At 47.3% G+C, this 24,594-nt stretch overlaps 1 protein-coding gene across 5 annotated transcripts in view; it reads right to left on the bottom strand.

Annotated features, from left to right (window-relative positions):
• ALS2CL (ALS2 C-terminal like) overlaps positions 1-24,594 on the bottom strand; it is a 156,052-nt gene that overhangs the window by 98,735 nt on the left and 32,723 nt on the right. Inside the window, exon 1 of one of the 5 annotated variants that reach the window (XM_063924520.1) lies at positions 11,659-11,857. The exons of the other annotated variants lie outside the window; for them this stretch is intronic. The gene's annotated coding sequence lies outside the window, so the exon portion shown is untranslated. Of the gene's footprint in view, positions 1-11,658; positions 11,858-24,594 lie in introns of those variants that run through there. 5 annotated transcript variants of the gene reach the window in all.

The raw sequence follows: 24,594 nt of genomic DNA, 5'->3' as shown, positions 1-24,594 counted from the left end.
TCACCCTCCCATGTGAATGGGAGCTCACTGGATCTGGTCTTCACTCACCGCTGTGATATTTCTGATTTTTCCAACTCCCCATTTCCCTTCTCTGACCACCACTTGCTCTCCTTTAACCTATCTCTCTCGACTTCCCCATCTCTACCTCCTAAGGCTACCATCACTAAGCATAACATTGAAGCTATTGACACTACATTCCTTTCCTCCCTGTTTGACTCACTTCTCTCTCTCTCTCATGTCCTGAACAAGCCACTTCCACATACAATGCATCCCTTACTTCTGCTCTTGACTCTGTTGCTCCACCAACCACTATTCACCCTCGCAAATTAACACCTCAACCCTGGCACACCAAATGCACCAGATATCTGCAAAAATGCTCACGTACTGCTGAGCGACACTAGAGGAAATCACGCTCTAAGGCAGACTTCCTCCATTTCAAACTTATGCTCTCATCCTTCAGTGCTGCCCTTTCTCTTGCTAAACAGTCATACTTCAAGAACCTCATCTCCTTCCAGTCTTCCAACCCCCGGCGCCTCTTTGCCACTCTCAACTCACTCCTCTGCCCACCTCCACCTCGTCTCCCTTCCTCACTCTCTGCTCTTGACTTTGCCAATTACTTCACATCCAAAATTGACTCCATACGTCAGGACATCACATCACACCAGTCCATCAGTAACCAGCTTTCTCCTATCCCTTACCAACCCTCCCCATCCCTCGCACCTACTCTGTCATCTTTCTCCCATGCATCTGGAGAGGAAGTCATGGCCCTCATTCATTCCTGTCCCCTGACCACCTCCCCACTTGACCCTATCCCCTCCCGCCTCCTCCGCTACCTCTCTCCTTCTGCTTGTTCCCATCTTTCCCACCTTCTCAATCTATCCCTCTCATCAGGCACTGTCCCCTCTGCCTTCAAGCATGCACTCATCTCTCCTATTCTTAAAAAACCTACACTTGATCCAAACACTCTCTCCAACTACCGACCCATCTCTCTCCTCCCTTTTGCCTCCAAACTCCTTGAGCGTATTGTCTACAACCGTCTTACTTCCTTTCTTTCCTCACACTTACTGCTTGACCCATTCCAGTCTGGCTTCCGTCCTCTCCACTCCACTGAAACTGCCCTTACAAAAGTATGCAATGACCTCCATGCTGCTAAATCTAAGGGACACTACTCTATACTTATTCTACTTGATCTCTCTGCTGCTTTTGACACTGTGGACCATCCTCTCCTGCTGCAAATTCTTCACTCCATTGGTCTACGTGACACTGCCCTCTCTTGGCTGTCCTCCTACCTTTCTGAACGTTCTTTCTCTGTCTCCTCTCATGACTCCACCTCCCCCTCACTTCCACTAACTGTAGGGGTACCCCAAGGTTCTGTCCTTGGTCCTCTTCTCTTCTCTCTCTATACGTCCTCACTAGGTAAGCTCATCAGTTCCTTTGACTTCCAATATCATCTCTACGCTGATGACACCCAAATCTATCTTTCCTCTCCAGACCTCTCCCCTGCTCTCCTCACTTGTATCTCCAACGGTCTCTCTGCTACCTCTTCCTGGATGTCCCAGCGCTTTCTTAAACTTAACATGTCTAAGACCGAGCTGATCATCTTCCCTCCCTCCCGCATAACCTCACCTCCTACAATCTCATTATCTATTGATGGCACTACTATCTTCTCTAGCCCCTAAGTGCGCTGTTTTGGAGTAATCCTTGACTCCTCCCTCTCCTTCAAACCACACATTCAGCACCTCTCACAAACCTGCCATTTTCATCTAAAAAATATTTCCAGGATCAGACCCTTTCTAACCCAGGATGCTACTAAGACTCTTATCCACTCACTGGTCATCTCCAGACTGGACTACTGCAATCTGCTCCTGACTGGCATTCCTGACAAATACCTCTCTCCACTGCAATCTATCCTCAATGCTGCTGCCCGGCTCATCTTCCTCACCAAACGCACTACGTCCACCTCTCCTCTCTTACTAGACCTTCACTGGCTCCCCTTCCCTTTCAGAATCCATTTCAAGCTTCTCACACTCGCTTACAAAGCCCTCACCCACTCCTCTCCCATCTACATCTCTGACCTTATCTCCCTTTACACTCCCACCCGTCCTCTTCGCTCTGCTAATGCACGCCGACTCTCCTGCCTACGGATTACTTCCTCCCACTCCTACCTCCAAGATTTTTCACGTGCTGCACCACTTCTTTGGAATTCCCTACCTCTCCCCCTCAGACTCTCCACCTCTCTACAAAACTTCAAACGGGCTCTCAAGACCCACTTCTTCACCAAACCCAGTCAAATCTCATCCTAACCCTCTGTTCTACGCTCTCTATGTACCCCAACTGTGTCACCCCTGTCTGTCTACCCCTCCCCTTTTAGAATGTAAGCTCTCACGAGCAGGGCCCTCTTCCCTCATGTGCTTATCCTTTGTCTTACTTTAATAATCTTCAGCTGCACCAATTCCATCAGTCTTCTGCCCCCTGATACTTATTCCAGTGTCATCTGCTGATGTAACTATGTTTATTTACCCTGTACTTGTCCTATACTGTCATCAACTGTAAGTTGCTGTTTTCCGGTTTGATTATTTGTTTATGTACTCTGTAATTGGGCGCTGCGGAACCCTTGTGGCGCCATATAAATAAAGGATAATAATAATAAGTAGTTAAGTATGTAGTATTGTTTTATTATGGTGTTTTCAATTGTAAAGTGCAACAATATCTGAATCTGAATTTTGTATTTGACAAAAATATGCCAAGTAATAAAATAAATACATTTTTACAGAAGAAAATGCAGCACAACACAATCATTTTCTGGCAATGCAAATACTGCGGTTATTTCTGTAATCTGTGGTCAGTGGTTTTGTTTCCACATTTTCAGAACTTCTGTAACAGCCATTAAAATGTTGCAGCTTTTTCCTTCATCTGAGGCCATGTACTGTTCCGGACTAGAGAAGAGGAAAGTTGCATTGTCCCTGTGATATGATGTTTGCCTTTTGCTTTGTCACTACACATCTGTATAGTTGCACCTTGCACAATTTATTTGCCAGTAATTGATCCAGCTGTCGGAGAACTCTATCAGTGAAATGGGCGTTTCCAGGTGGTGGTTAGGAAGCGACCATATGGGTATACCGAACCGATCCATCTCATGGGAGTGTCATGGGTATGCTGAATGCATGTAAAACATCTTTCGCTCTCATCCCTACAGTGCGGAAGAAGATGAGGGGTGTGTTTCTGACAGATCACTTGCACCCAGCATGGGGTGACTAAAAGTCTCAATACCACTGCTGAGAGGTGCAAACACGATGGACTTCGCTTGCAGATGCGGAGATATTAATTAATGGGTAGATATTCGGATAAGATAGCGAGCAGGCTGCGGGGCTGTACAGAAAACCGGATGCAAATACGTCATACTCGCAATCAGCCCACAAAAATAAAATGTACTATGTAATACAGAGTGCACACTAATGACTACTATACAATACAGAGAGCATTCTAGTGACCACTATACAATACATAGTGCATATTACTGATGCAGAGTGCACAATAGTTACAACTATACAATACAGAGAGTATTCTAGTGACCGCTATACAATACAAAGTGCTTACAACTGATCACTATACAATACAGAGAGCATTCTAGTGACCACTATACAATACAGAGTGCATATTACTGATGCAGAGTGCACAATAGTTACAACTATACAATACAGAGAGCATTCTGGTTATTATTATACTATAGAGAGTGCTTATTACTGATCACCATACAATGCAGAGTGCACTCTAGTGATCACTATACAATACAGAGACTACTCTAGTAGGTGCTATACAATACACAGTGCAATGTACTGATAACTTTACAATGCAGAGTGCACACTAGTGACCACTATACAATACAGAGAGCATTTTAGTAACTGCTATACAATAGAAAGTGCTTACTACTGATCAATATACAATACAGAGAGTATTCTAGTGACTACTATACAATAGAGCAGGCCTGGCCAACCTGTGGCTCTCCAGATGTTGTGAAACTACACATACCAGCATGCCCTGCCACATTTTTAGCATTCCTTAATAGCAAAACTGTGGCAAAGCATGATGGGACTTGTAGTTTTACAACAGCTGGAGAGCCACAGGTTGGCCAGGCCTGCAATAGAGAGTTCTTACTACTGATCACTATACAATGCAGAGACTATTCTAGTAGGTGCTATACAATACACAGTGCAATGTACTGATCACTGTACAATGCAGAGTGCACACTAGTGACCACTATACAATACAGAGAGCATTCTAGTGACCACTATACAACAGAAGTGCTTACTACTGATCCCTATATAATACAGAGAGCATTCTACTGACCGCTATACATTAGAGGGTGCTTACTACTGATTGCTATACAATAGAGAGCATTCTACTGAGCTATACATTAGTGCAGTGATTTTCAACCTTTTTTTAAAATTCCCAAGGCACACCAACAGTTCCCCAGAGAAAAAAAAAAACAAAAAGCACACACTGGCCCTCACAGTAAAAAAAAAAAATCCACACATACATTGGCCTACACAGAAAAAACAATCACATTGCCCCCCACATAAATCATGTTGCTCTACATAAATCAATCACATTGCTCCCCACATAAATCCTATTGCTCCCCACATTATTTATTCACATTGTTCCCACCATAAATCCATATAAATCCTTATTCTCTTCACATAAATCCTATTGAAATCCTATTGTTCCCCACAGGAGAAATAATATAACAAATATTAGCCCCTACCTGTCAGCTGTCCTCCTCCCTGTCCCTCAGTGGCGGGGGTTGTTCATAGTGGAGTGCTGCGAATACTGAGCAGCGGGCGGTCGAGCAGGTGTGGATGTGGGTGGGCGAGGAAAGCTGTGTATGCAGGCGGGAACTGGAAGATGTGTATGCAGGCGGGTGGGCTGGCTGGGTGGTGAGACGCGGCGGCCGTGACCTATGATATCACAGCGGCGCATCTTCAAGGCATAGGTCACGGCCGGAGCTGCTCTGGCTCCGCGGCACACCTTGCAACTAATCACGGCACACTGGTTGAAAAAGCCTGCATTAGAGGGTGCTTACTACTGATCCCTATACAATACAGAGAGCATTCTACTGACCGCTATACATTAGAGGGTGCTTACTACTGATCGCTATGCAATACAAAGAGCATTCTACTGACCGCTATACATTAGAGGGTGCTTACTACTGATCCCTATACAATACAGAGAGCATTCTACTGACCGCTATACATTAGAGGGTGCTTACTACTGATCCCTATACAATACAGAGAGCATTCTACTGACCGCTATACATTAGAGGGTGCTTACTACAGATCACTATACAATACAGAGATCATTCTACTGACCGCTATACATTAGAGGGTGCTTACTACTGATCGCTATGCAATACAAAGAGCATTCTACTGACCGCTATACATTAGAGGGTGCTTACTACTGATCCCTATACAATACAGAGAGCATTCTACTGACCGCTATACATTAGAGGGTGCTTACTACTGATCCCTATACAATACAGAGAGCATTCTACTGACCGCTATACATTACAGGGTGCTTACTACTGATCCCTATACAATACAGAGAGCATTCTACTGACCGCTATACATTAGAGGGTGCTTACTACTGATCACTATACAATACAGAGAGCATTCTACTGACTGCTATACATTAGAGGGTGCTTACTACTGATCCCTATACAATACAGAGAGCATTCTACTGACTGCTATACATTAGAGGGTGCTTACTACTGATCCCTATACAATACAGTAAATACTGGAAACTACTGCACAATTACAATCTTCTTCTGAAGGCTTCTACATAGAACATGGCCTTCACTTAATGACAATTACTGGACCCCAGTGATAAACAGACCCCTTAGAACAGATAACAAGTGTCAGTATCTGTAAAGTATTGTCTGAGCGTGATCCGGATGTCGAAATGCAGACGCCGGAATCCGGACATTGCTCAGAATGCAAGTGCCGGCATGAGGATCAAAATCCAGGCACCGAAATACCGACGGCTGGGATCCCCAAACAGTGTAAGCCGCTGGGAGGGTGGGGAATTAGGTTTAGGCTGCAAGGGGAGGGTTAGGCAGCGGGTACGTGGCGTTAGGTTTAGACTGGGAGGAGGGGAGTTAGGTTTAGGCACCCCGGGGAAGGTTAGGGCTAGGCAGTGGCGAAAACGCCCTGAAAACGCTTGGGAACGCCTGCAATTTTCCTGACACTCCCAGAAAATGGGCAGTTACCACCCCCAAACACCCGCTTCCTGACAACCTGCGTTCACCTAGCGATTAACAAAGATGCAGGATTTTGTTTGCAGTTTGCCCTCACGCCTGCACATTATGATTCATACGTATGCGCAATCGTTCGATAATCGTCCGCCTTGGTATTTTGCGCAACAGCGATCAGGTCTGAATTAGGCCCCATATCACATCCATCTACCTGCCTGCGTCACATCCACCTACCTGTCTGTATCACATCCACCTACCTGTCTTCCTGCCTGCGTCATATTCATCTACCTGCCTGCGTCACATCCACCTACCTGTCTGTATCACATCCACCTACCTGTCTTCCTGCCTGTGTCATATTCATCTACCTGTCCGTATAACACCTACCTACCTGTCTACCCGCATCACACTCACCTGTCTGCCGGACTATGGGGGACATTTACTAAGCAGTGATAAAAGTGGAGAAGTGAGCCAGCTGCTCTGTATATTTTTATAGTATGCAAATTATACATGTTACATCAATGCTGATTGGTTTCCATGGGCAACTTCTCCACTGGCTCACTTCTCCACTTTTATCACTGTTTAGTACATGTCCCCCTACGTTACACCCACCTACCTGTCTACCTACCTGCATCACATCCACCTACCTGTCTGCCTACCTGCATCACATCCACCTACCTGACTGCCTATGTTACATCCACCTACCTACATCACATCCACCTGTCTGCCTGACTGTGTCACATCTACCTACCTGCATCCCATCCACCTACCTGTCTACATGACCTCTACCTACATCACATCCACTTACCTGTCTGCCTGAATGTGTCACATGTATTAATCTCTCCCTGATATCTCTCTGCAGGTCAGTAACAGAACACAGACTGTATCCTGGAAACTCTAATCCTGTGTGTGTTCCGCAGTGGCTGTGACGGTGTAACTGTACATAGTGGCTGGAGTTAGGGATCTGTAGCTGGATAATCAGTGGCACCATGTCAGTCTGATAGTAACCTGTGGTTTGTTTGTCACTCTGGCAGGGCTACAGTGTCACCTAATGCAGAGAGTGATAATGCAGAGTTTAGCTGGGCAGATGTACTTCATGCTGTCCCCTGTACACACATCATGCTGTCCCCTGTACACACATCATGCTGTCCCCTGTACACATAACACATCATGCAGTCCCCTGTACACACATCATGCTGTCCCCTGTACACATAACACATCATGCAGTCCCCTGTACACACATCATGCTGTCCCCTGTACACATAACACATCATGCTGTCCCCTGTACACACATCGTGCTGTCCCCTGTACACACATCGTGCTGTCCCCTGTACACACATCGTGCTGTCCCCTGTACACATAACACATCGTGCTGTCCCCTGTACACACATCGTGCTGTCCCCTGTACACACATCGTGCTGTCCCCTGTACACATAACACATCATGCTGTCCCCTGTACACACATCGTGCTGTCCCCTGTACACACATCGTGCTGTCCCCTGTATACATAACACATCATGCTGTCCCCTGTACACACATCGTGCTGTCCCCTGTACACATAACACATCATGCTGTCCCCTGTACACACATCGTGCTGTCCCCTGTACACATAACACATCATACTGACCCCTGTACACACATCGTGCTGTCCCCTGTACACATAACACATCATACTGTCCCCTGTACACACATCATGCTGTCCCCTGTACACATAACACATCATGCAGTCCCCTGTACACACATCATGCTGTCCCCTGTACACATAACACATCATGCAGTCCCCTGTACACACATCATGCTGTCCCCTGTACACATAACACATCATGCTGTCCCCTGTACACACATCGTGCTGTCCCCTGTACACACATCGTGCTGTCCCCTGTACACACATCGTGCTGTCCCCTGTACACACATCGTGCTGTCCCCTGTACACATAACACATCGTGCTGTCCCCTGTACACACATCGTGCTGTCCCCTGTACACACATCGTGCTGTCCCCTGTACACATAACACATCATGCTGTCCCCTGTACACACATCGTGCTGTCCCCTGTACACACATCGTGCTGTCCCCTGTACACATAACACATCATGCTGTCCCCTGTACACATAACACATCATGCTGTCCCCTGTACACACATCGTGCTGTCCCCTGTACACATAACACATCATACTGACCCCTGTACACACATCGTGCTGTCCCCTGTACACATAACACATCATACTGACCCCTGTACACACATCGTGCTGTCCCCTGTACACATAACACATCATACTGACCCCTGTACACACATCGTGCTGTCCCCTGTACACATAACACATCATGCTGTCCCCTGTACAATGATTAATAAGTTGTCCCATTTTTGGGAAAGGTTGCTCCCCTCTTTCAAACAAGTGTGATGATGCAAGGATGCAGGCGATCATGAAAGGTAAGTGCCATCCTCTGGTTCTAGCAGTATTTCTGTAGGGCCACATTGTGTGAAAGGTGTTGAAAGTAGAGTGCATAACTGCGCAGTCTCCACATTGCTGATCCTCCAGGGAAGCTTCATTCCCTGTACCAAGATGGCCGCATAGGCTACTACTGATCATGTGTGGCGCCATCTTGGGCCTGTGTTAGACTGCCACTGTGGGAGACTGCCACTGTCGGGGACTGTGTTAGACTGACACTGGTTAGTGAGCTGTATGACCTCCCGCTCCACTCCATCTACCGGTGTGTATAACAGTGAGTACGGTTGTAGCTGCTTTATCTTGTACGAACCACTGGGCTTTTCGTGGCTGTAAGGCATCTGCTCGTCTGTATGGATACTCTGCTGATCCTCCTTCAAATGACTGTGTTCCCGGGCTTCTTCTCATGGTTCCCTACATATAAAGGACCCCCCACCCCCCCCTTTATAAAATGAGTACCAGGATGGAGGCGATTGGTGAGAAAGGATTTACAGTCTTTAAAATTGGAATGCAGAAAGAGGCGTCAGTAGGAGATGGACCATGCCTCCCTACTTGTCTGCTGTTCCCTCCGGGAGGGAGCAGCCAAGTCACATAGGAGGGGGGCATGGAGGAGGCAGTACGGGGATGTGGTGATGCATTTGCATCATCGTAGCCCCGTCCATTTATTCTCGATGCCCCATTACTGGCATTGTGAAGTGTGTGTGTGTGTGGGGGGGCGAGCTACGATGATGCAATTTAGCGTGAATTGCGTCATCGCCCTGCCCGCTTCTCCCCAGTGACGGGAAGCCACAGGGAGCAGGTGCTGGTGCACGTGGGGGTGCGGCGGGGGTGCAGCGGCAGGGGGTCAATCATGCTACAGCTGACAGGGGGCTGCGAGCGATATCACAGGACCCATTCTGCGTATATGTGCAGACCCCGAAACATCGTATTTATACGCAAACCATCGGATTTGTGTACAAATACGAACCAGGCCCAAAGCTACAAGATGTCGGCTTCTTGAAGTGAAACTGGTGCAAAAAAAAAAGAAGTATGTCTACCGGCGAAAAAGTCTCAGATCCCGCTGTGCGGTTTCTAGTATGCCTGGATAATTACTGATTGATGTTCACGCTCCCCTGACTTCCACATAGTGCAGAATAAGAATAGTAACAGACACGACAAGGGAAGTGATCATTAGGGTTGACAGGAGATAAAAACAACCAGTCCTGTATATTTTACCGAGAGATGAAAACACAAAACAACGTAAAACTTGTAGAAGTGATGTGTAGGAAGCAGCCCCTGCCTGCGCACAGATAGCTGTGTCTAGTCTAGCGCACAAAGCCAAATTAGGTTACAGCCATTCATCAGATACTGTCACTGCCAAATATGTGTATTTGCCTGTGAGCTTATTGTGCCTGAGACTGGTGCAGGGAGGTCAGCTCCCACTGCTATACATATATATACATACATACATACATACACTCACACAGTGTCAGTATATACAGTAAGAGCGTTTGCGGAGTCCTACATGCTAACAAAGTTGAAGTATCACAATGCAACCTCTCAGACTGAGCAATGTAACACACTTTACAAAGTTACAGTATCACAACACAACCTCTCAGACTGAGCAATGTAACACACTTTACAAAGTTACAATATCACAACACAACCTCTCTGACTGAGCAATGTAACACACTTTACAAAGTTACAGTATCACAACACAACCTCTCTGACTGAGCAATGTAACACACTTTACAAAGTTACAATATCACAACACAACCTCTCAGACTGAGCAATGTAACACACTTTACAAAGTTACAGTATCACAACACAACCTCTCTGACTGAGCAATGTAACACACTTTACAAAGTTACAATATCACAACACAACCTCTCAGACTGAGCAATGTAACACACTTTACAAAGTTACAATATCACAACACAACCTCTCAGACTGAGCAATGTAACACACTTTACAAAGTTACAATATCACAACACAACCTCTCTGACTGAGCAATGTAACACTTTACAAAGTTACAATATCACAACACAACCTCTCTGACTGAGCAATGTAACACTTTACAAAGTTACAATATCACAACACAACCTCTCTGACTGAGCAATGTAACACACTTTACAAAGTTACAGTATCACAACACAACCTCTCTGACTGAGCAATGTAACACACTTTACAAGTTACAGTATCACAACGCAACCTCTCTGACTGAGCAATGTAACACACTTTACAAAGTTACAGTAGCACAACGCAACCTCTCTGACTGAGCAATGTAACACACTTTACAAAGTTACAATATCACAACACAACCTCTCTGACTGAGCAATGTAACACTTTACAAAGTTACAATATCACAACACAACCTCTCTGACTGAGCAATGTAACACACTTTACAAAGTTACAGTATCACAACACAACCTCTCTGACTGAGCAATGTAACACACTTTACAAAGTTACAGTATCACAACACAACCTCTCAGACTGAGCAATGTAACACACTTTACAAAAATTACAGTATCACAACGCAACCTCTCAGACTGAGCAATGTAACACACTTTACAAAGTTACAGTATCACAACACAACCTCTCAGACTGAGCAATGTAACACACTTTACAAAGTTACAATATCACAACACAACCTCTCTGACTGAGCAATGTAACACACTTTACAAAGTTACAGTATCACAACACAACCTCTCTGACTGAGCAATGTAACACACTTTACAAAGTTACAGTATCACAACGCAACCTCTCTGACTGAGCAATGTAACACACTTTACAAGTTACAGTATCACAACACAACCTCTCTGACTGAGCAATGTAACACACTTTGTGCTGGCAACTTTTACTGCTACACTGATTTATTATATCATATCCTGGCACCGCTCAGCCAAAACCATATCTCCTAGATAAGCCGGGCACATTTACTGACGCATTGGAGAGTAATATGTAAGTAAATATAACAATTCAGGAATTACCTTCCACAGGGCTCTGCCATTACTTCCTCTCCTGCTTGTGACACATCTGCAAAGTGTTTTCAGAGTGTGGGGAGTGTGTACACCCAGGAGAGTAACACACCCTCACCCCTCCCACCAACAACACCCAGAAAGCAACCAGCAAGAGAGCTATATAATACTCCAGCACAAGAGTACAAGTGTATATGTACAGTATGTATGTATGTATGTATGATTACGCTTATCATACTATCCCTTTAAACCCGGACGCTCATGAATTACACAGGTTCTGTGGATGACTGACTTCAAACCTGCATGTCACCTGGTTTTAATAATCAGCCACAGAACCTGTGTAATTACAGGTTAATTTCTCCACAGCTTCCAAGATGGGCAGATTTAGCAAAATGTCAGCAGGTTACAGGCAAGTCACAGGATATAGCACAGGTCACAGAAAGCCACAAAAACATCAGTGTCCTACAGGGGCCCCCGTCCCAGTGCTTCTAGAGGGACACTTCTCTGCAGCAATTGTTAATGTTATGCCCTATAATAGTGCCCTAGTTCATTTACTGAACCATAGTAGAGCCTTATGTAATGTTATGCCCTATAGTAGTGCCCTAGTTTCTTTTATGAATTGCAGTAGTGCTTCAGTTCACCCTATGTCACATTTCAGAGCTGCCAGTACACATTATGCCGCACAGTACCCCCAATTCACATTATGATATATAGTGCTCCCCGTTCATATTGTGCCTCATTACAGTGCCCCGGTTCATATTATAGAACATTGAAATGCCCTCCAGTTCATTTTATATCACACTACAAAGAGCAGGTCCAGGGGCATACCTAGATATATTGTAGGCCCCAAGGAAAAAGTCTGAAAGATCCCCTACGTACCACCCAATGGTGAAAACTGTAACTGTGACAGGGAAGGTGGCCCCTCTCAGCTCTGGGCCCCATGGCAGCTGCACCTATGGTAGCTACGCCCTTGGTGTCCAAACAGCAGATCCAGGACTCCTAATGCTAGCAACCCTCTCTGGCCTATCACCTGGGCAACTAATTTACCATCAGGTTCATAACAATCAAAACATACAATCGGTAGCAGTTTATCAGTTTTGAGAGGCGGGACCTTGGTCCTACAGTAGGTTTGGGAACTGGCCGTACCTCTTGCTTAGATTTATTCAGCCTACCAAGGGTCACATATAATTCCACCACCACAGCTAACTCCTCAAATGTTTGAGGCTCAGCCTGAAGGGTCCACTGTTGCACACCACACTCTAACACCCTTATAGCATGGTCTATAGCAACAACCTCCATTATGCGTTGATGTATGTTCTTATCTGGCTGTAGCCAGCCTCTACCTAGCCTGGCCAGTTCCGCCCACTGAACCCTTGGAGGCTCAGAGGGTTTCAGACTCCAATCATGGAAGTTCTGGGCTTTGCAGGGGCCCATCACACCAATACTGGTGAGGATAGCATATTTCAAGTGAAGATAGGAGCTAATCTTACAAGCCGCTGCTCCTCAGGCCACTTTAGCCTGTGCGCTCAAAGGTACACAAATAGCTCTGTCCATGTCATCTGACGTCACTTTTTGCATCACCTCCGACTCCCGTCAACCTTTCCTTATTTCCACTAATTTTTCACGCAGTTACTGAATAAGGGTTTGCTGGCCCTGTATCAGGGTTTGCTGCCCTGCAGGCATCTCAGCAAGCATTCTCATAACCTCCTCCATTTTACACAGTGTTTCTTCCTTGTGGATAAACTTAGTAGGTTTAATTAAATTAGCCAGTTTAATAACCAAAGGGAAAGCTATCAGCTAGCGTTGGGTGTGATCCACCCTTACTGACCACACTGCCATAAAACATACAATACAGTGTTTCCTGGCCTCTAAACCACATACACCAGCTTCAGATATGTTATCTGTGACCAGTTGCCATTTAAAGGCCGTCTCGCCTGACTCGCTCACCCTAGTGCTCTTAGCACAGCTCAGTCTCACCAAGCCGCGGTGCAGCGAGTAGCGCCCTGCAGTGCGTCTTGCTATGGCTATGGGTAGATCCAGTCACGGTTCCAGGACCCTTTGCCACACAGCAGCGTCCAGCAAAATGGTCCTTGGTTGTGAAAATGATCAAATGACAGGTTTATTTCTCCACAGCTTCCAAGACAAGCAAAATGACAGCAGGTTACAAGCCGGTCACAGGTCACGGAAAGTCATAAAAACAGCATTGTCCAAACAGCAGATTCAGGACTCCTAACACTAGCCACCTCTCTGGCCTATCACCTGGGCGACTAATTCACCATCAGGAGCCCTGTCTCTTGTGACCAAAACCTTTTTAAAACAAACTGCTGCTGCTCATACAGTACTTGAACACACAAACTACTGTACCTGAACTGGATTTCACATCCAGCAGTTCTATAATCATGTCTAATTTGTGCTAGACTATATATGCAAATAAATAAATCTGGAACTTCGTAAGTATAACATTTTTAGGAAACGTGAACATAGACGTAAAGTTTATATGAAACCTAAACGGAATTTGCCATTTTTTAAATTTTTGTCTGTCTGTTTTGGGTTAACTCAAAAACTACTGCAGCGATTTTAATAAAATCTTCACTATTGTGATTGGTATATATCAGAGACTTATGTGGGCTGTATACTACTGGGCTGGTACTCAATGGGAGTAACTAACAAATAAACAAGCTAATACTCAGGGCCACGTGGTCTTGTGGAGAGTGGTGGAGGAAGGTGTGGCTGGCGGCAATCTACGTAATGCTGCAGAGGTGACTTCAAGGTGCGCATACAGCTGCTGGCTACAATTAGTCATTTTGTATTAAAATAAACGAGATACAGCAAACCTTTTTGTTTTCTTTTTTTTTTAAATGGTGAAAAATTCTGTATTACAGTGTAGATCAATATGAGAATACAATCACGGAACACTTTGGAATCACATCACCGTATCACAGTATACAAATATATAAAGATTCATAAAGTAATAAAGCAGGCATGAATACACTTATTGCAATAAGTGTGAGGTTGCCAACATTTCATATAGCGAATCCCACTGCCCTACCGGAGACACATACTGTATAAAACTCCACCACATTTTATATATATATATATATATATATATCTACACACACACACACACACACACACACACACACACACACACACACACACACACACACACACACACACACACACACACACACACACACACACACACACACACACACACACACACACACTACAACAACTTCCTGGGCCCATACTTGCCTGCCTTGCTGCCCCCTACGATGCAAATCGCATCATCGGATCCCCTCGGCTGCCCAGATGTTCTCTGCTGTGGGTGGCCGAGGAGGGGGGAGTGGAGGGCCTGACAGGGAAGATGGGAGGCTTGCCCACCGTTCTGGGGGGCCGGGAGGGCCACCCGATTTTTGGGAGCCTCCAGGCCATTCCGGGAGAGTAGGCATGTATGCCTGGGCCCCCCCTGCCACCACTGGAGGGGGTGTGACCACAGCATGCTGGGAGGATAGCCACACCTCTTTGGGGGCGTGTCTAGCACATGAGAAGCACCCACTCAGAGAAGCATGTCATGCCTCCCAGCCAGGGCAGTAGAGAGCCTGGATGGGCCCAGGTACTTTTCAGGGGGCATGGCCTAATCAAAGGAGGCGTGGATCTGGGCCCCCACTGGGAACCTCTATCACACCTGGGCCCAGGTAATTTGTACCCTCTCCCCCCCCTCTATCGACGCCACTGAGTGCAGTATATACTGTTCTGAGTGGTTGGTACAGCATACTTGCCTACCCTCCCGGAATGGCCGGGAGGCTCCCGAAAATCGGGTGACCCTCCCGGCCCCCCGGAAAGGTGGGCAAGCCTCCCGCTTTCCCCCTCGGCCGCCCGCAGCAGAGAACAAGCGGGCGGCCCGAGGGGGTCCGATGACGCGATTCGCGCTGAATCGCGTCATCGTAGCTCCGCCCCCCGCTATGCAGCGGCTCGTTTCTCGGCACAGCGGGGGGCGGAGTCACGATGACGCGACTCTGATGTTACGCCCCCGGACCGCCCATCCTGCTGCCAGCCACGATCCGGACCGCCTATCCTGTGCCGGCCACGCCCCCTATACACCTACAACGCTGCCTCCTCCCGGAAGAGGAGGCAGCACAGTAGGTAACTATGTGGTACAGTGTATGTTTTGCTGCTTTTGCCCAGAAAGCGTAGGAGTCTTATAAAAGTGCCAGTTGTTAGACCAGTTCTCCTGTAAAGTGAAAGTGCTGCTATGACACTATCTATACATTATGTTGTCTGACTCTACCACGCGAGCTGTATCAGCCATGCAGACACACAAATATAATCCCAGCAAGTGGTGTATTCACTGGGCAGCTGCCCACAGAGCGCCATCCACAGCTAGATTCCCACCAAGTGCCCTCTCATACAATGCATACAATGGGCGCCTGTCTCCCACACTCAGACAAGGCTTCCTTGTGTCCTCGATGGCCCATTATAAATCACTTGCTACAATTATGTCTCGCGGATTGTTTATGAAATAACAACTTTCTGTGTGTTACATAAACAACGAAAGAAAGGGATGTCGTTAGCGCTGACTGGGAGACAGTTTTAGAAATACCATTTAAGTATTTAATTAACTGTAAATACTGTTGTGAGGCCCAGGCCAGCTAACGTACATAGGGGGTCATTCCGAGTTGTTCGCTAGCAGATTTCGGTCGCAGCGCAGTGATCAGGCAAAAAAAAAACCCTGCACTTCTGCGCATGCGGCGCAATACGCACGCGCGTCGTACTATTACAACGAGCTATGTAGTTTCACACAAGGTCTAGAGTAGCTTTTCAGTCGCACTAATGGCCGCAGAGTGATTGACAGGAAGAGGGCGTTTCAGAGTGTCAACTGACCGTTTTGCAGGGAGTGACTGGAAAAACGCAGGCGTGCCATATAAAAACGCAGGCGTGGCAGAGGAAACGTAGGCGTGGCTGGCAGAACGCAGGGCGTTTGTGACGTCAAATCAGGAACTGAATAGTCTGAAGTGATCGCAAGCGCTGAGTAGGTCTGGAGCTACTCTGAAACTGCATAAAATTATTTTGTAGCCGCTCTGAGATCCTTTCGTTCGCACTTCTGCTATGCTAGAATACACTCCCAGAGGGAGGCGGCTTAGCGTTTGCACGGCTGCTAAAAGCAGCTAGCGAGCGATCAACTCGGAATGACCACCATAGTGCCTAATTCAAGGTTGATTGCAAAAATAAGATTTTACTTACCGATAAATCTATTTCTCGTAGTCCGTAGTGGATGCTGGGACTCCGTCAGGACCATGGGGAATAGCGGCTCCGCAGGAGACAGGGCACAAAATTTAAAAGTTTGACCACTAGGTGGTGTGTACTGGCTCCTCCCCCTATGACCCTCCTCCAAGCCTCAGTTAGGATACTGTGCCCGGACGAGCGTACACAATAAGGAAGGATTTTGAATCCCGGGTAAGACTCATACCAGCCACACCAATCACACCGTACAACTTGTGATCTGAACCCAGTTAACAGTATGACAAACGTAGGAGCCTCTGAACAGACGGCTCACAACAATAACAACCCGATTTTTTTGTAACAATAACTATGTACAAGTATTGCAGACAATCCGCACTTGGGATGGGCGCCCAGCATCCACTACGGACTACGAGAAATAGATTTATCGGTAAGTAAAATCTTATTTTCTCTGACGTCCTAGTGGATGCTGGGACTCCGTCAGGACCATGGGGATTATACCAAAGCTCCCAAACGGGCGGGAGAGTGCGGATGACTCTGCAGCACCGAATGAGAGAACTCCAGGTCCTCCTTAGCCAGGGTATCAAATTTGTAGAATTTTACAAACGTGTTCTCCCCTGACCACGTAGCTGCTCGGCAGAGTTGTAATGCCGAGACCCCTCGGGCAGCCGCCCAAGATGAGCCCACCTTCCTTGTGGAATGGGCCTTGACAGATTTTTCAATGCTCTGACAACGTCTAGCAACTTGGAATCCTCCAAATCGCTAGTAGCCGCAGGCACCACAATAGGCTGGTTCAGGTGAAACGCTGAAACCACCTTAGGCAGAAAGTGAGGACGCGTCCGCAGTTCTGCCCTGTCCGAATGGAAAATCAGATATGGGCTTTTATACGATAAAGCCGCCAATTCTGACACTCTCCTGGCTGAAGCCAGGGCCAGTAGCATGGTTACTTTCCATGTAAGATATTTCAAATCCACCGATTTGAGTGGCTCAAACCAATGGGATTTGAGAAAATCCAAAACTACATTAAGATCCCACGGTGCCACGGGGGGCACAACCGGGGGCTGTATATGTAGTACTCCTTTTACAAAAGTCTGGACTTCAGGAACTGAAGCCAATTCTTTCTGGAAGAAAATCGACAGGGCCGAAATTTGAACCTTAATGGACCCTAATTTGAGGCCCATAGACAATCCTGTTTGCAGGAAATGTAGGAATCGACCCAGTTGAAATTCCTCCGTCGGGGCCTTCCTGGCCTCACACCACGCAACATATTTTCTCCAAATGCGGTGATAATGTTGTGCAGTCACCTCCTTCCTGGCTTTTACCAGGGTAGGGATGACCTCTTCCGGAATGCCTTTTTCCCTTAGGATTCGGCGTTCAACCGCCATGCCGTCAAACGCAGCCGCGGTAAGTCTTGGAATAGACACGGTCCCTGCTGAAGCAGGTCCCGTCTTAGAGGTAGAGGCCACGGATCTTCCGTGAGCATCTCCTGAAGTTCCGGGTACCAAGTTCTTCTTGGCCAATCCGGAGCCACGAGTATCGTTCTTACTCCCCTTTGCCGTATAATTCTCAGTACTTTTGGTATGAGAGGCAGAGGAGGAAACACATACACTGACTGGTACACCCATGGTGTTACCAGAGCGTCTACAGCTATTGCATGAGGGTCTCTTGACCTGGCGCAATACCTGTCCAGTTTTTTGTTGAGGCGGGACGCCATCATGTCCACCATTGGTCTTTCCCAATGGACCACAATCATGTGGAAGACTTCTGGATGAAGTCCCCACTCTCCCGGGTGCAGATCGTGTCTGCTGAGGAAGTCTGCTTCCCAGTTGTCCACTCCCGGGATGAACACAGCTGACAGTGCTAACACATGATTTTCTGCCCAGCGGAGAATCCTTGCAGCTTCTGCCATTGCCCTCCTGCTTCTTGTGCCGCCCTGTCTGTTTACGTGGGCGACTGCCGTGATGTTGTCCGACTGAATCAACACCGGCTGACCCTGAAGCAGAGGTTTTGCCAGGCTTAGAGCATTGTAGATTGCTCTTAGCTCCAGTATATTTATGTGAAGAGACGTCTCCAGGCTTGACCACACGCCCTGGAAGTTTCTTCCCTGTGTGACCGCTCCCCAGCCTCTCAGGCTGGCATCCGTGGTCACTAGGACCCAGTTCTGTATGCCGAATCTGCGGCCCTCTAACAGATGAGCACTCTGCAACCACCATAGCAGAGACACTCTTGTCCTTGTGGACAATTTTATCCGCTGATGCATCTGCAGATGCGATCCGGACCATTTGTCCAGCAGATCCCACTGAAAAGTTCGTGCATGGAATCTGCCGAATGGAATCGCTTCGTAAGAAGCTACCATTTTTCCCAGGACTCTTGTGCATTGATGCACAGATACTTTTCCTGGTTTTAGGAGGTTCCTGACTAGATCGGATAACTCCCTGGCTTTCTCCTCCGGAAGAAATACCTTTTTCTGAACAGTGTCCAGAATCATCCCTAGGAACAACAGACGTGTCGTCGGGATCAGTTGGGATTTTGGAAAATTCAGAATCCACCCGTGTTGTTGGAGCACTACTTGGGTTAGTGCTACTCCGACCTCCAGCTGTTCTCTGGATCTTGCCCTTATCAGGAGATCGTCCAAGTAAGGGATAATTAAGACGCCTTCTCTTCGAAGAAGGATCATCATTTCGGCCATTACCTTGGTAAAGACCCGGGGTACCGTGGACAATCCAAACGGCAGCGTCTGAAACTGATAATGACAGTTTTGGACCACGAACCTGAGGTACCCTTGGTATGAAGGACAAATTGGAACATGAAGGTAAGCATCCTTGATGTCCAAGGACACCATAAAATCCCCTTCTTCCAGATACGCTATCACTGCTCTGAGTGACTCCATCTTGAACTTGAATTTTTGTATGTACAGGTTCAGAGATTTAAGATTTAGAATCGGTCTTACCGAGCCGTCCGGCTTCGGTACCACAAATAGCGTGGAGTAATACCCCTGTCCCTGTTGTAGGAGGGGTACCTTGACTATCACCTGCTGAGAATACAGCTTGTGAATGGCCTCCAATACCGTCGCCCTGTCGGAGGGAGACATTGGCAAAGCAGACTTTAGGAAACGGGGAGGAGGGGACTTCTCGAATTCCAACCTGTAACCCTGAGATACTACCTGCAGGATCCAGGGGTCCACCTGCGAGTGAGCCCACTGTGCGCTGAAATGTTTGAGGCGACCCCCCACCGCCCCTGAGTCTGCTTGTAAGGTCCCAGCGTCATGCTGACGCCTTTGTAGAAGCCGGGGAGGGCTTCTGCTCCTGGGAAGGAGCTGCTTGTTGCAGTCTCTTACCCTTTCCTTTGCCTCGGAGCAAATAGGAATGTCCTTTTGCTCGTTTGTTCTTATAGGAACGAAAGGACTGCGGCTGAAAAGCCTGCGGCTTTTTCTGCTGGGAGGTGACCTGGGGTAAAAAGGTGGATTTTCCGGCCGTTGCCGTGGCCACCAGATCCGATAGACCGACCCCAAATAATTCCTCCCCCTTATACGGCAATACTTCCATATGTCGTTTGGAATCCGCATCACCTGACCACTGGCGCGTCCATAAACTTCTTCTGGCAGATATGGACATCGCACTTACTCTTGATGCCAGAGTGCAAATATCTCTCTGTGCATCTCGCATATAAAGAAATGCATCCTTTAATTGCTCTATAGTCAATAAAATACTGTCCCTATCCAGGGTATCAATATTTTCAGACAGTGACTCCGACCAAGCCACGCCAGCACTGCACATCCAGGCTGAGGCGATTGCTGGTCTCAGTATAACACCCGTATGTGTGTATATACTTTTTAATGTATTCTCCAGCCTCCTATCAGCTGGATCCTTGAGGGCGGCCGTATCAGGAGACGGTAACGCCACTTGCTTTGATAAGCGTGTGAGCGCCTTATCCACCCTAGGAGGTGTTTCCCAGCGCGCCCTAACCTCTGGTGGGAAAGGGTATAATGCCAATAACTTCTTTGAAATTAGCAGTTTTCTATCTGGGGTAACCCACGCTTCATCACACACTTCATTCAGTTCCTCTGATTCAGGAAAAACTATCGGTAGTTTTTTCACACCCCACATAATACCCCTTTTTGTGGTACTTGCAGTATCAGAGATATGCAAAGCCTCCTTCATTGCCGTGATCATATAACGTGTGGCCCTACTGGAAAATACGTTTGTTTCTTCACCGTCGACACTGGATTCAGTGTCAGTGTCTGGGTCTGTGTCGACCGACTGAGGTAAAGGGCGTTTTACAGCCCCTGACGGTGTCTGAGACGCCTGGACAGGTACTAACTGGTTTGCCGGCTGTCTCATGTCGTCAACCGACTTTTGTAGCGTGCTGACACTATCCCGTAATTCCATAAACAAAGCCATCCATTCTGGTGTCGACTCCCTAGGGGGTGACATCACCATTACAGGCAATTGCTCCGCCTCCACGCCAACATCGTCCTCATACATGTCGACACACACGTACCGACACACAGCAGACACACAGGGAATGCTCTGATAGAAGACAGGACCCCACTAGCCCTTTGGGGAGACAGAGGGAGAGAGTTTGCCAGCACACACCCAAGCGCTATAAATATATATAGGGACAACCTTAATAAGTGTGTTCCCTTTATAGCAGCTCAAATATTATAAATATCGCCAATAAGTGCCCCCCCTCTCTGTTTTTACCCTGTTTCTGTAGTGCAGTGCAGGGGAGAGTCCTGGGAGCCTTCCTCGCAGCGGAGCTGGGCAGGAAAATGGCGCTGTGTGCTGAGGAGAATAGGCCCCGCCCCCTTTTCGGCGGGCTTCTTCTCCCGGTTTTTTTGGAACCTGGCAGGGGTTAAATACATCCATATAGCCCCAGGGGCTATATGTGATATATTTTAGCCAGAATAGGTATATTACATTGCTGCCCAGGGCGCCCCCCCCAGCGCCCTGCACCCTCAGTGACCGCTGGTGTGAAGTGTGCGGAGAGCAATGGCGCACAGCTGCAGTGCTGTGCGCTACCTCATGAAGACTGAGACGTCTTCTGCCGCCGGTTTCTGGACCTCTTCTCTATTCGGCATCTGCAAGGGGGTCGGCGGCGCGGCTCCGGTGACCCATCCAGGCTGTACCTGTGATCGTCCCTCTGGAGCTAGTGTCCAGTAGCCTAAGAAGCCAATCCATCCTGCACGCAGGTGAGTTCACTTCTTCTCCCCTAAGTCCCTCGTAGCAGTGAGCCTGTTGCCAGCAGGACTCACTGAAAATAAAAAACCTAACAAACTTTTTCTAAGCAGCTCTTTAGGAGAGCCACCTAGATTGCACCCTGCTCGGACGGGCACAAAAACCTAACAGAGGCTTGGAGGAGGGTCATAGGGGGAGGAGCCAGTACACACCACCTAGTGGTCAAACTTTTAAATTTTGTGCCCTGTCTCCTGCGGAGCCGCTATTCCCCATGGTCCTGACGGAGTCCCAGCATCCACTAGGACGTCAGAGAAATAACATTTTCCCTTAATGGGCAAAACCAGTGGCGTAGTTAGACATTTTAGTGCTGTGTGCAAGAAACAGCGTCGACCCCCCCCCCCCCCCCCCTCCCCATATACAAAAAGTCGCTGTAGCAGTAGGCGCACGGCTAACATCTAGGGACGTGGCTTCATGGGGAAGTGGTGTGGCCGCAGAGCTCCCTTTTTATACATTACAGCAAGCAGCACTCCCTTTTATACATTACAGCAGGCAGCGCTCCCTTTTAAACATTACAGCAAGCAGCACTCCCTTTTATACATTACAGCAGGCAGCGCTCCCTTTTAAACATTACAGCAGGCAGCGCTCCCTTTTATACATTACAGCAAGCAGCACTCCCTTTTATACATTACAGCAAGCAGCACTCCCTTTTATACATTACAGCAAGCAGCACTCCCTTTTATACATTACAGCAAGCAGCACTCCCTTTTATACATTACAGCAGGCAGCGCTCCCTTTTATACATTACAGCAGGCAGCGCTCCCTTTTATACATTACAGCAGGCAGCGCTCCCTTTTAAACAGTTCAGCAGGCAGAGTTAGAATTATTATAAATGCAGGTCCAAACTATTTTTATTAATACAAATTACAATATTTATAATAATTCATAGAACATAGTAAAAGCCAATACACTAAATGAGGGAGATCCAGTCAAGATCCCGGCGGTTAGGATCCCGGCATACTGACCTTAGGATCCCGACACTACTTGGAATGCCGACACTGGCATCCCAAATAGAGTCAGTTGCCCGGGGCCGGAATCCAGACTGCCGTGATCCCGAATGAGCAAGTAAAGGGACACTGGAGGCGTAAGCCGTGGGGGAGGGACAGTGGCTGGGGGTGTTAGGTTTAGGCTACGGGGGGAGGGTAAGGGTTAGGTTGCGCCCCAGGGGGTTAGGTTTAGGCTGCTGGGATCACAGCAAGTATATGTGTCCCTAAACTACATTAAATATGTGGCATATCATCTCTGTGTCATCACAGAGTTAAGGGGGAGATGGAGTGCTATTAGGGGGGCGGTGACTATAGGGAGGGTGATTGTTATGGGGATACTGATGGTGCTGCTGCTGCTCTGGAGGGGGGGTGCAGTGGCAAACGTAGGATTTCTAGAGGGGGGTTTCCAAATGCGGTCCACAATCTCCCACTCTACGGAACATTGCAGCAAGTGCGGGAGTCTGGGGGAACGGTAGACGATCCTAGTAATGACCTGGACAGTAATGTACACATTGGTCTTTTTATACACTGGATGCTGTATGGAAGACAGTATTATTTAACACTATAGATGGTCTATAGTATAGGGTGTATCAAACATTGAAATAATATAAATAAATGGTCAGGAAAATGTTACACATACCATAATAAATACACAAACATAGGCCCTCATTCCGAGTTGTTCGCTCGCAAGGCGAATGTAGCAGAGTTACACACGCTAAGCCGCCGCCTACTGGGAGTGAATCTTAGCTTCTTAAAATTGCGACCGACGTACGCGCAATATTGCGATTACAAACGAGTTAGCAGTTTCTGAGTAGCTTCAGACTTACTCTGCCTGTGCGATCAGTTCAGTGCTTTTCGTTCCTGGCTGACGTCATAAACACACCCAGCGTTCGCCCAGGCACTCCCACCGTTTCTCCGGCCACTCCTGCGTTTTTTCCGGAAACGGTAGCGTTTCCATCCACACGCCCCTAAAACGCCGTGCATCCGCCCAGTAACACCCATTTCCTGTCAATCACAATGCGAACGTCGGAGCGATGAAAATGCCGTGAGTAAACTTACTTTCTTCATAGTAAAGTTACTTGGCGCAGTCGCAGTGCGAACATTGCGCATGCGCACTAAGAGAATTCTCACTGCGATGCGATGAAAAACTCCGAGCGAACAACTCGGAATGAGGGCCATAATACATAGTTGCCTACCCTCCCTCATTCTGCAGGAGACTCCCTGAAATAGTAGCAATCTCCCTCACTCCCTGAATGGTCCCTCAATCTCCCTGAAAAAAAAAAAATCATATATACAATACATACATTTAAATGGTATCATCAGTGCCATTTCCCTATATTGGTTATAAGACAAAGTGATCCATATGGCTACATGCATTTTAAAGGTTTCTTGTGGCTACTTACAGTATATAGAACCTCTTGTAAAACACATTACACAAACAAATCCTGCAAAATATAATAGTATTTTCTTCAACAAGTAGATCTTAC

The sequence above is a fragment of the Pseudophryne corroboree genome, chromosome 5, assembly GCF_028390025.1.
Source record: "Pseudophryne corroboree isolate aPseCor3 chromosome 5, aPseCor3.hap2, whole genome shotgun sequence".
Classification (NCBI taxonomy): domain Eukaryota; kingdom Metazoa; phylum Chordata; class Amphibia; order Anura; family Myobatrachidae; genus Pseudophryne; species Pseudophryne corroboree.
This window is presented reverse-complemented; position numbering and strand designations above follow the sequence as displayed.